Source organism: Chionomys nivalis, chromosome 15, assembly GCF_950005125.1.
Source record: "Chionomys nivalis chromosome 15, mChiNiv1.1, whole genome shotgun sequence".
Taxonomy (NCBI): domain Eukaryota; kingdom Metazoa; phylum Chordata; class Mammalia; order Rodentia; family Cricetidae; genus Chionomys; species Chionomys nivalis.
The window spans coordinates 36,496,799-36,511,451 of NC_080100.1; the positions used below are offsets into that span (position 1 = coordinate 36,496,799).

Here is a 14,653-nt window from a genome sequence, read left to right on the forward strand (position 1 = left end):
TGCCTGTGAAAAGATGAATGAGGCTTCCCTCTCACAGGGATGGAGAGCGACCGCAAACTTCTCGATCTGTAGCTGCTCCTTAAATAAGTATTGCCAGTCCGCGTGGAGCTGTCTGTGGATTCTAATAATCTCCGACTTCTCCACGCGGTTTAAATTGCCTTCCTGTCTCGAGTCCCAAGCACGTGGCTTCCCTGGTGATGGAGGCAGCTTTGCTTCCTCCCTTGCTCAACACACAAGCACAGGAATTAGGAAATGCCACAGGTCCAGCCTTCACAAAAGAGAACGCATCCGCATCCCCGCATCCCTTCTCCTTGGGGAGGCTGCATTCGGTGTCCTTTGTTCCTATTGTTATATAGCCACAACTTACAAAATGTAAAACAGAAGAGGGAAGGGAGGAGGTATCCGAAAGTTAATATCCCTGAATGATGATTTCTGATCTGATCTCTGATCAGGTTTGTTTTTTTTGTTTTTGTTTTTTTTTGTTTTTTTAGATTCCACGTGAAGTTGAGAAAGGACTGAAAGCTTTAAGGAATGCAGAGTTGAAATGGAGAGTAATCACACCTTTAATCAGGAGGGCTTTAAAAAGAACTTAACAGTCTTTTGGGAAAGCCAACCTTTCTATTCTGTTAGGCACAGTATTATCCTATGTAATTTTTATCCCAAAGAGGTTTTGTGGGTGAGAAATCAGAGAAACGCATTTCTCTTATTTTATTAAAAACTTCTGCATAAGGCATACTCTTGTCTCTATTACTCTGGGCTTCTGTGACTCCCTGACGAGGCGACCGATAGCTTTCCTTACCAGCTCTGCCTTCGAACGTTCTCCTTGTAACGCTTGCCGAGCACAGTAGCTCTTTAATGTCCCTTTTCCATAGTCCCCTCAGTCAATAGTACGCTGAAAATGTTAAATGGAAAATTCCACAAGTACACGTTCATAAATTTTTAATAACGCTGATGAGAGTAGACCTTTGCTAATGTTCTAGCGCACATTTATCTATTTCCTTTTGCTGTGCTTTATAAAATTGTGACACTTTTACATGGCTAAGAGAAAAATACAGGCCGTGCAGGGTCTGTACCATTCAATTTTAAGGTGGGGGGGGCATGAAACTCATCCCACGGGGAGTGGGGGAAGAAGACAGTCACCTCCTTGACGTTTATCCTAGGTCCTTTGCGGCTGGGGTTCTCAGTCACTCCACACCTTTGCGCTCACCTCGGAAATGCCTCTAAATTCTCCACCCCAATATTCCACCCCAGGCAAAGCACCAGAACATCTCCCTTTCCTGTCCTCCATGTCTCTTACCTCTAACAACGTCCTGTCTTAGGCGCTCACGTTTTCCACTTCCTCCACTGCTCTGGCGTTCTCTGTGTTCCTGTCATGACTTTGCCGTCTATTAAAGCTTCAATCCCCAGCTCCACGGACGCTGTTTCAGGCCCACACTCGTCTGTGACGACTTCTCGCCTGATGTAGTACCATGTTTTCAGATTCACAATCCTCTCCCATTTCAAACGCCCTGCCAGTCACCTGGAGCTTTGACAAAAACCGTGAACCATTTTTCTATTTAAAGTAGTTCGCATGACTACTCCAGCTGCGGTCACTGGGCCCGTGTGTCTTCCAGGGCCTCGGATGAAATCGGTGACTCTTTCTGACCATTCAGTAGGCGTCTCATATGAGCCACATGCTAGCTATCAGGTGTTTCGTGTAAATCACCCAACTGAATCCTCGAGTAACCCTGGGATGTTCCCATCTCCCGCTGTACCCCCCCTCCTCATTCACACAACGCTGCCACCAACTCCTGTCTGCTATAAAATGCCATTCCATCCAGTACTATGTTCCTTCTCGTTTCCATGCCCACCATGCTAATCCTAATCATTGGAGAAGCAGGAAGCAGAGTCAGGTTCAGCGCCCCCCTCCATCTCTCAATTCCAGAGACAGGGAGAGCTGGAGGGGAAAATAATTTTCCCAGCTATCCCCTGATACTCAAACCGTGAACTCCAACTTCAAACCTTAGCGCCGGCTTCTTAAAATTGCAAGTCAGGAGCCCACAGGAGAAAGAGTACAAGGTCACACATTATAACAGTTCAAGGTCTCTGCATACACAACGACCTAAACCTAATTTGAAATCCTGCACAGTGAGCCTGAGGTGTTTCTGATCTCACTGGGTTGTATAAGGCGACGTCATGGCACTTTGGCTCTGACCACACAGTAGGCATGCACACTGCACTCACTGTGCATGAGATCCCGCCGGGTAAGAGCACAGGGCAGTGCTGGGAACATGTAGCTCACAGTAGATACCGCTGCACGTTATGAATGGCAGCACTTCTGCTCTACACACAGTAAACACAATTACAGCCACACACTCGCTAGTCCTCCATCACTCTTCGGCAAGTACCAAGTTACTACATCTTTGGATTGTGTTGTTAGGATGCGTGATTTAAAAACTGCTATTTGACTTGTTGACGTAAGCAGCTTTGTTTTTTAAATCTTTCAACAAATTTTGGGTTGGCAAGATTAAAACAGAATTTACAGATTGTTTTTGAATGACCTAAATCACATCTCTGCCATTTTGCTCTCTGTATTTATGCAAAGGGTGTTGTTATAACACTGATGATTACAAGATGTGTATCAACTATGAACAACATTGAAGCTACTTAGCATCCTATGGTATCAAATATTCAGTCACGATTTAATCCTATATATAAAATTAAACAAATATATTTACCTCATCAAACTTATTTTAGTCTTTAATAAATGGTAAAAAACTTTAAGTACACCATTAATGAATTATTTTAAAATACAATTCTTTTTGACTTATTTATCAGTTAAGTGCTGAACTGATGTATGTAAGTGGGTATTCACTCCGCCCATGACCTTGGGTTATCTGACCTGACAGACATGAAAATTTCCCAGGCAAAAGGATAGTAACTGGGGAAAGATTAAAAAGCCTTGCTTTAGCACACTATCCTAACCTGGAGGGGGCTTAGTGCAGCAGCTAATTGCAGATAGCTCCTGACATGCTGCTGTACTCTACAGAGTCTGAGCTGGCCTGTGTAACCAAGATGCTGTAGGACTGAGGGGCCAGACCACGGGAGCCTTACAGCGTGTACCTTGCTGTTTGAGCGTGCAGCCGCGCCAGCATGAAGCAGAGTCTGAGAAGGTCCATGTGGACTTTATGGAAGACGAGATGGAAAAGAGAGGGGCAGGGAGGGGGAGAAACCACAAAAAACTACGCACACACTTCAGTGACCAACCAGGGGCGTTTGCAGCTGCTGGCAACCCAGGAACACCTGTTTGCAACACACACCCCCATCACCGACCTGATACCACAAGCGGGATAGGAAACACCTTTGAGATGGGACCATAAAAAGGAAGCCAATCTGCAACGCACTGGGTCGTGGATTAACTGTTGTCAAGCCAGGAGGCAGCAGGGCCGCCATCTGAACTCCTGCTAAGTGATAGACACGACCTCGTGAGCCCCACATGCAGCAGACGACACTGCAGGTGTCTATCACATGTAGAAGAAAGCTGACTTAAACTAGGACCAGCACGCAGTAGGGGTTGGGACGGGTTTGGGGGAAGCAGTGTGGGTAAGGATGATGGGCGAGTACAAGCCGGACGTATGTGTGGAAATGCTCTACTGAGCTCCACGGATATCTACTAGTAACGTATGTTAGCAGGAAAAGAGCATTTTGGACTTTGTTCTTTATTTAGCCTAGAGCTGACATGAAAGGCCCAGGACGTCAAGTCTGAGCTGTACCCGCTATTACCGTGCCTGAAATAGCTATGGATGAGTGTGTTGGCGCTCAGGGCTTATCAAACTAAGGGGACCGTTCCCAGGAAAGGTATTTTACTACGTACCACTCATGGAGATAGAAACCATTTAATACTATAATAGATCTATATTCATTTTATACCTTTCTACTTACAATGGAAGAGAGAAAGGAGACTTTTTATATTTTAGAATCAAGTCAGTATAAATTAGGAGCTTACATAGCCTGTGCTGCTTTTATTAGATTAACAAATGAAAATCTGATTACTAAATTCTTCCAAGAAAATTCTGAGGCAAAATTGAAATCCAGACATAAATAGCTATAGCAAACTAAGGTCTGTGAGAACAGACTCCAATTGGTTCCAAGTCCTTGAGATGGTTTTAGAGGGAGCCAGTAATAATCCAGAATTCATTTACAATAACTCCTTTAAATTATATAATTTACATTTCGCTTTTACATATAAAAATTCTTTCTTGAAAAATACTGAGTCTGATCACGCGCAAATTCATGACATCTGTTTGTATTTGGCGCCCTCTAGTGCTAAATCACATGCATTTAACTTAACCAGCCCTGAGCCCCAGACTGGCATCACAGACTTTGAAAACGGTCGGTTTTGGATAGGGAAAAAGAATAACATCACAGAGGCCCAGAGAGCTCAAATGTACAATTTCAGGAATAGCATCTTCTCTGGAGAATATTATGGAGATTTGAGACTGAAAGAACACCATGTTGACTTTAAAAATGAAGCAGTCATCCAAAACACCCAAGATTAATCAATCCTTTTTATCATGGCCAGAAAAATTTAACCAAACTACTTTATTTAAAACAGGAAATACCTGAAGCACTTGCATAAACATATTCTAAGACAAGGCACGTTACTTCTTTTGAGCAGTTCTTGGAACTGAATTAATATGAACCTGAGATGATGGCTGGATTTCTTTGCTAAGTGGATCAACCAACTGACTAATCACACATTGCGGTTGTTTGAATGAGAACATCCCCCACAGGCTCAGACGTTTGAATATTTGGTCCCCATTGGTGGTGCTGTTTGGGCATGTTTAGGAGGTATGGCCTTGCTGGAGAAAGGATGTTGTTGGGGACAGGCTGGAGGTTTAAAAGCCACACACTCTTCCCATTCTCTCTCTGCTTCCTGCTGAGGTTCAAGATGTGAGCCCTCAGTTTTCCTGCTCTGATCATGATGCTTCTGGTCTGCCATCATGGACTCTGATCCATCTATGAGTTGTCCTGCTCAGGGTGTATTATCATGCCACCAGGTGTAACTAAGATACATTGCATTTTGCAACCATGGATTCATAGAGACAACCTTGTATGTTCATAGAGATTTACCCAACTATGCTGTCATCATATCTATCCCGAACATGATTTTCACTTTCATAAAGAATAATCAAAACGTCACATAAGTGACGCCTCTTTGCTTCTGGGTTTGAGTGGAGGAGGTCAGACTACCACAATGGCAGATAACAGGATTTTATACACAGGAAATGCTACGGACAGCACCAAGACAAACAACAAAGTATTCTAACTAATTAACAAAATCTACATATAATGATGATTATACTGGCCACTTTTTTGTGTGCCCTTCATTGAAAAGACAAAGAAAAAGTACATTTACTGTGTGCCACCTTAGTCTACAGTTCTAGACCTGCCAGAAGGAAGAAATTCCAACAAAGTGGGGGGTAAAGTTTGGAGAACAAAACCAAGTATTCTCAAAACCTCCACGCTTTCTGACCTCTGCCATTTTTGTAGGTTTCATGTCTACTCACTGCTCTGTCCTCTTTATCATCCGTGGAAATCTGCCTCCTATCCTCAGCATACAACCCTTTCTCCTCTATTAAGATGGCTTTTGGTCTAAGAATATAATGTAAAGAACATCAATCTACTAAGACACTTTTCATATGATTTCCACTGCAAAATTATCTTTTTGACACAAGGCCAGCCTTTATGGAGATTATATACATTAACATGATCAAAAGATGCACTGTGTTACTATACAAGAAGTGTGCTACAGAACCTCATTTATTTACTTGTTTTTTTCTTTGTTTTATTTAACGTAACGTTTTCCAAACTCTATTGAACCCTTGTTATTACCAGCAAGTAGAAACAAACCACAGCACTAAAGGTTCACAGGAAATTCCTGTAAAAGTAACAGACTTCCAGCGCTATGTGCAGAGTATTTTAGAACAGTCATTCACGTATCTTTGCCAGATTTCTGCTAAACAGCTACCAGGTGGCAGAAAACAATAAAGCACCAGACAAAATAAGTAAATGAATAAATGACAAGGGGGTAGAAATCCAAGTCAGGAAAACTCCCACAGGTTAAGGTGAGAGTTGAGAAGGGACCCAACTACCTAGAAAGGGCCAAGTGCCGGTCAGGAGGTGTGTGCACTTCCTATGGACCAACTGAGAAGTAGTGAGGACAATGCACATCATACAAAGGCCAGGAGCAGACAGGAGGAAGGAGGGATAGAGAAGGCTGGCTGACACACACTCTCTAGTGTGGTCGGGTGGGAGCAGGAGTCTGGTGTGCCCTACAGAATAAACCGGTGTGTCCTCCGGAATAATCCACATATTTCAGAAACCCAGAAGAAAGGATGCTGAATGTTTTCACCACGAAGAAGTGCCAAATAGGTATATTTCACCCAATTTAAGGTTTCATAATGTACGCACGTTTTGAAACATCACAAGATGGCTTTATGTATCAATGAAGAAAACAATGTCAGATTTTAAAAAGTAAAGAAAATTTGAGGCAGAATCCACTCTGCAGGGTGAGACTGTGGGAGACCTCGTAGCCTTCGAGAGTGCACAGAGGTATGGCTGGAAGCAGGAGATACGGTATGATTTACATTTTAAATATCATGTGGTTTACATCTATAAGCTATTCTAACACGTGCAAGAAAAGGAGAAAGTATGCGCGCGCGCCCGCACAAGAGAGAGAGAGAGAGAGAGAGAGAGAGAGAGAGAGAGAGAGAGAGAGAGAGAGAGAGAAGTCATGATGTCACAGGTGAACACCAGGACTAAAGGGAGGACTAAGGTGCAGACACTGGGCTTGCTCAACGCCTGTTTGCTGCCAGGCTTAAGATGGAGGGGATCGTGGTGGGAGGCTTCACAGGAGAAGAAGATGAATCCTGAGGGCAGCAATTTCTAAGTATATGAAGATTCCATGCACTTTTTAGTCAATGAAGATCTTCCATCCCTCCCTACCTGTACCCCCACATTTTTCTAGGGTTCTAGACGAGGAAGGCTGCCAGAGAACTGAGTTCTGAATGGGCAGCCACTTTCAAATACTACAAGGGTACCACAGGGAAGCAGACTGATCACTTCCTTCAAGACTTTTCATGGTGTTTTAGAGTACTCCAGCAGAGGATATGGAGCAGATAATGGGTTGTTTTAAAATCCTACTTCACAGCTGATGAGGAGCAGGAAAGCCTGAGACACTCCTCACTCAAGATCACTTAAGTCCTGAATTCACAAAGAGCAGTATCTTCATTAAGTAGTGCACTATTTAAATCCTTCAAGAACGGCGACTTAACAGGAGGAAACAATGAGATAAAAGTAGTGTATTAGTGGGAGGGAGGCCTAGTGATTCAAGCCTGTAATTCCAGCATCCAATACGCGTAGGCAGGAGGACAGCTATGAGTTTGAGGCCAGCCTGGGTTAGTTACGTAGTGAGCTGTAGGTCGGCCTCGGTTACAGGGTGGGGCCAGCCTGGGTTACATAGTGAGCTGCAGGTCAACCTTGGTTACAGGGTGAGGTCAGCCTGGGTTACATGGTGAGCTGCAGGTCGGCCTCGGTTACAGGGTGAGGCATTATCTCAAAACAATAATCGGGGGGGGGGGGGGTTCTCAACAACAAAGAAAACAGTTTAATAGTTTACAACCCTGACTGAGAACTAAGAGGCAAAAACGGTATGGAACACAGAGTATTTCATACGATTTTACGCAGTGTATGATTTAAGGGCTCTGCACTGTGAGGAGGAAAATGAGAGTTAACACAGGTGATCCAGCATAGTGGATGAAGCAGAGTTCAACAGTTAACCTTCATTATCCAGCAGACCCATTTGTTACAGATGATGTGGGAAGTCCTTCTGTATATGTGTTGCTTTTATTGGCTAATGAATAAAGCTGTTCTGGCCAATGTCTTGGGAGAGTAAAGCCAGGCCGGAAATCTGAACAAAGACAGAAAGTGAGAGTAGGTAGAGAAGTGGGGGTTCTGAAAAGTGTAATCATTGTGTCAAAGTACTGTGGCCTCACAGGGCTCCCTTTTTATATAGTGTGGTAAAAATGCGTTGCTGTGATTGGTGTACTAAAAAGAGAAATGGCCAATAGTTAGGCAGGAGATATAGGTGGGACTTTGGAGAAGAGAGAGAGAACCCTGGGAAAAAGGCGGAGTCACCAGGCAAGGCAGATACTGAGGAAGGAACATGAACACTATGGAGAGATGAGGTAATGAGCCATGTGACAGACATAGAATAAAATAAATGGGTTAATTTAAGTTATTTAAGCTAGTGGGACAAGCCTAAGCTAAGGCCAAGCTTTCATAATGAATAAGTCTCCGTGTTGTTATTTGGGAGTTGTACAGAGAAAGACTCGTTACACCCATTTCCATCACAAGGAAAACAATGGGATTAACAATGGTCTTCAGAGCCCTGCAGTGATGTCTACCCAACCATATGTGCAACCAATGGTTTCTCTGCAAACTACTGAAGTTACTAGCAGCAGCTGAGAAGGCATTTGAGATCTCCATGGTTCTAGGATCACTTCCCAGGCTGTTCTGAGCTGATAAATGCAAATTCCCAGATAAGACTACAAAAGTATGAGTCTGTCTAAGAGGTAGACCCCCTCTCCTGGACATCCCCTACTGTTGTGTGAGTCCATTCCACCAGACTAAATGTGTATTAGTATATTCCACTAGCAGCATTCTTTAAATGGGGCTCTTTCTAGGTCCCTTAAGACTGACTTGATGGCAGGACATAATAAAAACAAACCATAGCTCAGGGCTGCATTCTGGAAGCTGCAACAGAAGGGAGTACCGACCCCCATCCATTTATGTGGAAACACTACAAGCACTGGGAACAGTGATCAATGGCTGAATACGAGCAATTCTAGCTTTGGTTGTCACTTTCCCTTCATATGTTAATAAGCACATATGTGCATTAGAACACATCAACTTCCATTTGGGGCACTAAGAAAATAAATCAAGCAGATGGCATTCAGAATGATCAGTTCTGATCATTCAAAAAAACTGTCTTCTAAAACTCCCAGTGAAGCATCATAAAGCTAAAGTTGATTGTGTATATGGACCACATTTCATTACCCATTCATCAGTCAGTGGGAATCCAGGTTGACTTTATCTCCTAGCCTTTGTGGGTAGTGCAGTCAACATAGATGGGCCAATGTCTGTAGAAGGATTCAGCGTCCTTTGGTTTTATGTCCAGGAGTGGTAAAGGTAGGTTGATTGACAGATCTATTTCTAGCTTTGTGAGGAACCTCTATTTCTATAGTGGATGCCAGTTTGCACTTCCACCAATGTGAGTAAGGGCTTCTTCTCTGTCTTATGTTTTACCATATTTATTTGTATTGTGTGCGCGCGCACACACATGTGCATGTAAGCCAGTGCCTGAGGAGGCCAGTCCTTGGATGCCCTGAAGCAGGAGTTACAGGTGGCTGTGAGCTGCCCGACACTAGCCCTGGGAATTCAACCCAGGTCCTCTGGAAGAGCAGAAAGTGCTCTTCACCCGAGTCATCTCTCCAGTCCTGCCATTTGTTTCCTTAATCTTAGCCCTGACTATTGAAGATATGCAGGGTACTTCTATGTGGACATATAACCTCACCTCAATTCTACATCTACAAATTTAACTGAAAAACTATCCAAGGTCTCCCACCCACTATTGGCTTTTCCTCCTAAATATTTAATTATCGCCATTTCACTGTCTGGGGTTAGAGTTCCACCTCTCTGGCTGCAGATTCCTCTTCCTTGTTTCCTATGCCTTGCCACCTTCATCCACTCTTTCATGTCAATTTTAACCTGTTCCAAGCTCTTATGACCTTGCTGCCTGGTTCTCTGATTCTACTTGCTTGGAGTCTATCCCCTCAAGATGACCCATCTTATTCCCTGCCTCCTGGAGGGCCTTCCTAAAATCCCTGTTGCTGGGTTCCAATCAAATGTGAGGGTTCCTCAAGGTTCCCAGGAGACACAAATGGCATAGACCAGCAACTAGAGCATCTCATGGTGCTGCCAAATATACATGTCTCATGCCTGCCTCTTGTTCTACAACTGGATTATCTATTCCAGTTGTTTGCTTCCAGAAGAACCACTAACCTCCCACCTCCACAGAAACCCAACACAGTGGAATCTGCAGGCACATGCATTCTACCTGGCCCTGTCTAACCACTGGAACACACCCCTTCACTCATCACCAGTTGCACAGTTCCTGGATGCTCAGTTCAGGCTTCAGCAGTATTCACTCATCATTCTGCTTCTCTGGGTTGCATGAGTGCTCTTCAAACTTCTCTTCAAGGATATCAAGTTGCCTATTTCTCACTAACACACAATGGCTTGCTCACGTGGCTGTATTTTTTCCGTGGTATATGTACATGTTCCGGTAGTTATCAATGTGTTTGCATAGAAGCACGCACACGCAAAAATCTCATTTCTCACACCAAAGTCTTGGAAAGATCAGATGATCCCTAAGAACAAGGCTAAAACAATCTCCCGCTGAAAAACTGAAAACTGTATGTGGTTGTCAGCTGTCTTACCCACAAAAGTGGTACGTTGATGCAGAGAGTGGTGACAGATCATCCCAAATAACAAAGACACAGCAGGCACAAAATGTCATTTACAAGAGATGTTGATAAAGACCCCAATTAATGTCAGATCTAGCGTCACAAGTCTGTATTCACTTAAAGATAGAAGCCTCGACAAGGCAGAGGACTGGTCTGTCCTGAGCCACCTTAACTTTTCCACCTCAGTAAAATGAATTGGGTAAGCCTGCCAATTTCACAAATCTCTTTCACCTCTAAGGATAAACACTTTTGCAATTAAAAAAAAAAAAAGCAGAGTTGGAATGAGAAGCCCAAGTTTGAGTTCTCTGCAAAGTGGCTGACACTAGGAAAGTAGACCACTCACCTAAGCAGTGACTCATGTTCAACCCATGTAACAATGGCACCACTAGGGGATTTCTTGTCACTGGCCATGGCTAGTATCAGACTCATGACCAAATCCTCATTGCCGAGCTGGCACTGGATTCAAGGTCACACCTCTTCTACTCCTGTTCTCAGCTGGATTGTCTTCTCTACTCAGTACAAAGATTAAAGGGCTGACCATTAGCTTTTGTCCTGCTGGTACCAGGAGGAGACAGCCAGCATCCTGATTGATCTCTGGTACTTCGTTAACCACCGTCTCAATACTTCACAGCATCAAGAGCCTTGGAAGTCATCCACAGTGGAGGGAAAATCAAAGCACAAGAAAGGGGCCTCCTCTGGGCCAACAGGGTGAAAATCTACACACACGCCTTTCCCGTGACTGCCTGCACACATAGTCTCTCTGAGTGACCAGGGTTAACTGGTCAGTTTCAATAAAAAAAAATTTGCTATCCCGGGGTGCTAGGTTACCGGGCTAAAACTAAAGTAAACAGACTCGGTGAGCATCACATATACAGGCGAGTGAGGCGCCATAAATCACTGGGACTGGGTATCAGGATTTCAAAGGCACCCTGTAAGCTCTCCCCACGCCTGTTGACTCGAGCTCCAGTTGCAATGGGTTACCTATACAGCAGCATATAAAGTTGACCTTTTAAATTTAAAAATAGCTGCAGCCCCATCCCTACTAAAGATAGTCCATGGTGCCTCCATGCGCAGGCAGCGCGCTAAGCGCTTTACCTAAGTTTCATTCCGTTTGAGAGCCCTGTGAGGCGGGTAATATTAGTTCCGAGTAACACAGACAGTGGGCACAGAGAGACGGAAGCAATTGAATTATCCGAGGTCACATCTCTAGTCTGCGGTAGATTTCTATACAGTCGTGGAATTTCTCATCAAGAGTTTAGGAGACCACAGAGAGGAGAAAAGAGTTCCCTATCACCTGCTCCTCTGCGCCAGTGTACTCTTCCAGCATCTACTAGCAGCGTAGGACCAATTACCGGGACCCACCGTACTTATTCTGACACGGTGCATTCTCTCCTTTTGCAGCTTGCTCCCTGCTATGCCTAAGCCTCTTCAACTTCTACCCTTCACTCCCAAGCAACATGTTCCTCAGGAGATGGCCCAGGAGCTGGATTGAGCAACCCACCCGTGCTTCCACTGGGCTGTGACTCAAGGAGGTCACAGGTGAAGGAGGTGATACTAGCTCACGGTGCTAAAGAGGCCAAGCCTCGTGAAGTACACCATGGCCATCAATCTGCCTCTCCGGGCAGCCCCGCCCCTCCTCCCACATCCACAGCTGACTGCCCTCCCTTAGATGTTTGCACCCTTTGGCTGACCTGTCTGGGATTTCTCTTTTTCCTTCCAGGCTGTCCCAAAGGCTCATGACAAGTGCATTTCACCATAGGAGCCCTGAGGCTGGAGAGAGGGCAGGGACACCAACTGATCAGCTTGCCTCCAGCCAAGGGAGTTTTGACCCCAGGTCATCCCCAGCTGCTCCCGTGCACACTCCACAATGAGCTCTCTGTGCTACCCGACTTTTCTTCCGTTTCCATGTTTTGCACCCCCGCCCCATGAATCCATACCTGCATCTCATTTTGTCCCTACTAGAAAACAAAAACAACAGAAGCCACCTCTAAGCCAACTCACAACCACAGGCTAATTTTAAAATCCTAAACCTTCTTACGCCTTTCCCGAATTTAGGCTTTATCTGTTGCCACAATCCTCACCATCAGTAAGGCTTCGTCCCACTCAGTCCCAAAACTTTTGACCAACTTGGCAAATCCAACTTGAGTTACAAGGTCCTATCCAATGCCCTCCCATAGAGATGGGTGTCCTGTTAAAAAGTGGCCTCGTCTAGGTCACCTTCTAGCCTCACAGGCTCTCTTACATCACACTTCTGTGGGCAGGAGGTTGAGGTAAGTGCTTCGCTCCCATCTGACATGACTTGGAAAAGGCAGCAGGCAGGACAAGATGTACTAGACTCCAGACATCGACAACCCTCTAGTAACCAGAGGGTTCCCTTCTGGGAACCAGATTTTGCTGATACTGCTATTGCTATTTTGGAATCCAGTACTAATTAACTGTTTACATATACTTGGAAAACATAGCCTGAGAAGAATCAATTCCAGCCTCCCCCCCCCCCCCCCCCCCCCCCGTCTATCCGGGGGAATGGTGGCAGAAAGTGTTCTGACATTCAATGCATTGCTTCTAGGAGTACACTACAAATTCCAGGTTGAGATATGAGAAAACACACAGAAAGGGATGCTCTCCCTAGGCGGTAAGATGCCTTCCTGGGGTTTTCTAACTAGCTTCAGGGGAAGTCATATGCACTAAAAGGACACTATTAAAATGTGTGACAGGAAGTCATTTCCCCACTGGCCTCAAAGCTTCAGGCAGGGAATGGTACTGTTTCTGACTCTGCAAGCTCCGAGTCTGGACTGTTCTTCTCTGCATCCTTCAGAGTCTGGGACTGTTGTTCTCTGCATCCTTCAGCCACCTCTACCAGCAGGGAAAACTGAGCTCTGGGTCCAGCAATATCCTCCAGGGAAACTAATCTTTCTTGGTGTGTCATAAAGAAACAATTTGATTTCTAGAACCTTCTTTATGGTGTCTCAAAACTCATGTCTATTTACCCTTGTGTAGAATTGAGGAACTACACTGAGAATATAAATTATGAAAACAAAGAATAGGAAGTCAGAGTTTACACCAAAGGGGATGTTAATCCTTTTCATTTTATCATTAATTTTTGAAGCTGACTTGAAATAATAAAAAATAAAAATAAAAGCAAAAACTAAGATACAGGAGGCTTGGTCCCCAGTCAAAGAAAGGAAGGGACTAAGTAATAATTATTTTGTAAATTAAAACACTCCAAATTGTCTTTTTAAATATTTTAAATATTAAATGTTTCAACAGAATTATAGTTTAGTCTTTTTTGTGAAAAGAGGCTTGCTCACAAAATAATAAGAAAATACTATTTCTCACAAAATAAAAATAAGAAAGTGGCATCAATGCGTCTACAAATATTACTAAACACTCTTTATTAAAAACAGAAAGCTTCTCCAAATTGGAGACTGATTTTACTGTTAAATTTTGCTACAAAGACTACCATGGTTAGAAGGTTCATTTTCTCCCAAAATTTGGGGGAAAAATCTAGTCAATATAAAATAGAATTGTTCCTGGTCAAAGAATGTATTTATTTTCTAAGCATTGGAGTTGCTATAAAGGTATAAGTAATTACTAAGAAACGGGATTTTTAAAAAATCTATTTAATTTAGTGTAACATAATTCCTTAAAAAGAATCACTTTTTTTTGTATGAACAAATATCTTTTTCCTCTTTGTGGCTTTTCCACTGTGGGGAAGTATCTGGTGTTCTGTAATCAGCTGAATGACTAGGTAAAATTAAAAAAAGAAGTCAACAAAAGAAAACTAATTTGATATATACCATCAAAATATTTTGAGGCATACTTCTTTATGATGTATTTTTCATCTTTAAATCTAAAACAACGCAACCAGAATACTGCCGTAGGCACACACAGTGGCCCCGAGCATGCCCGGCCAACATCCTGAAAGGGAAAAGTGCACATCCACTGGCCAGAATGCATTCCAATATGGCAGCTGCATCGCTGCCTGGTTGCTAAGGAGACATCCCCATCACAACTATGCTTTCTATACTCCAGACCTGTTTGCGACAGGTCAAGGTGCTTCCTATGAAGGTGCCTACACCTGCAGA

The 14,653-nt window shown here is 43.8% G+C and overlaps 1 protein-coding gene across 9 annotated transcripts in view; it reads right to left on the bottom strand.

Annotated features, from left to right (window-relative positions):
* Pde4d (phosphodiesterase 4D) overlaps positions 1–14,653 on the bottom strand; it is an 821,324-nt gene that overhangs the window by 27,584 nt on the left and 779,087 nt on the right. The window contains exon 1 of one of the 9 annotated variants that reach the window (XM_057790021.1): positions 1,298–1,351. The exons of the other annotated variants lie outside the window; for them this stretch is intronic. The gene's annotated coding sequence lies outside the window, so the exon portion shown is untranslated. Of the gene's footprint in view, positions 1–1,297; positions 1,352–14,653 lie in introns of those variants that run through there. 9 annotated transcript variants of the gene reach the window in all.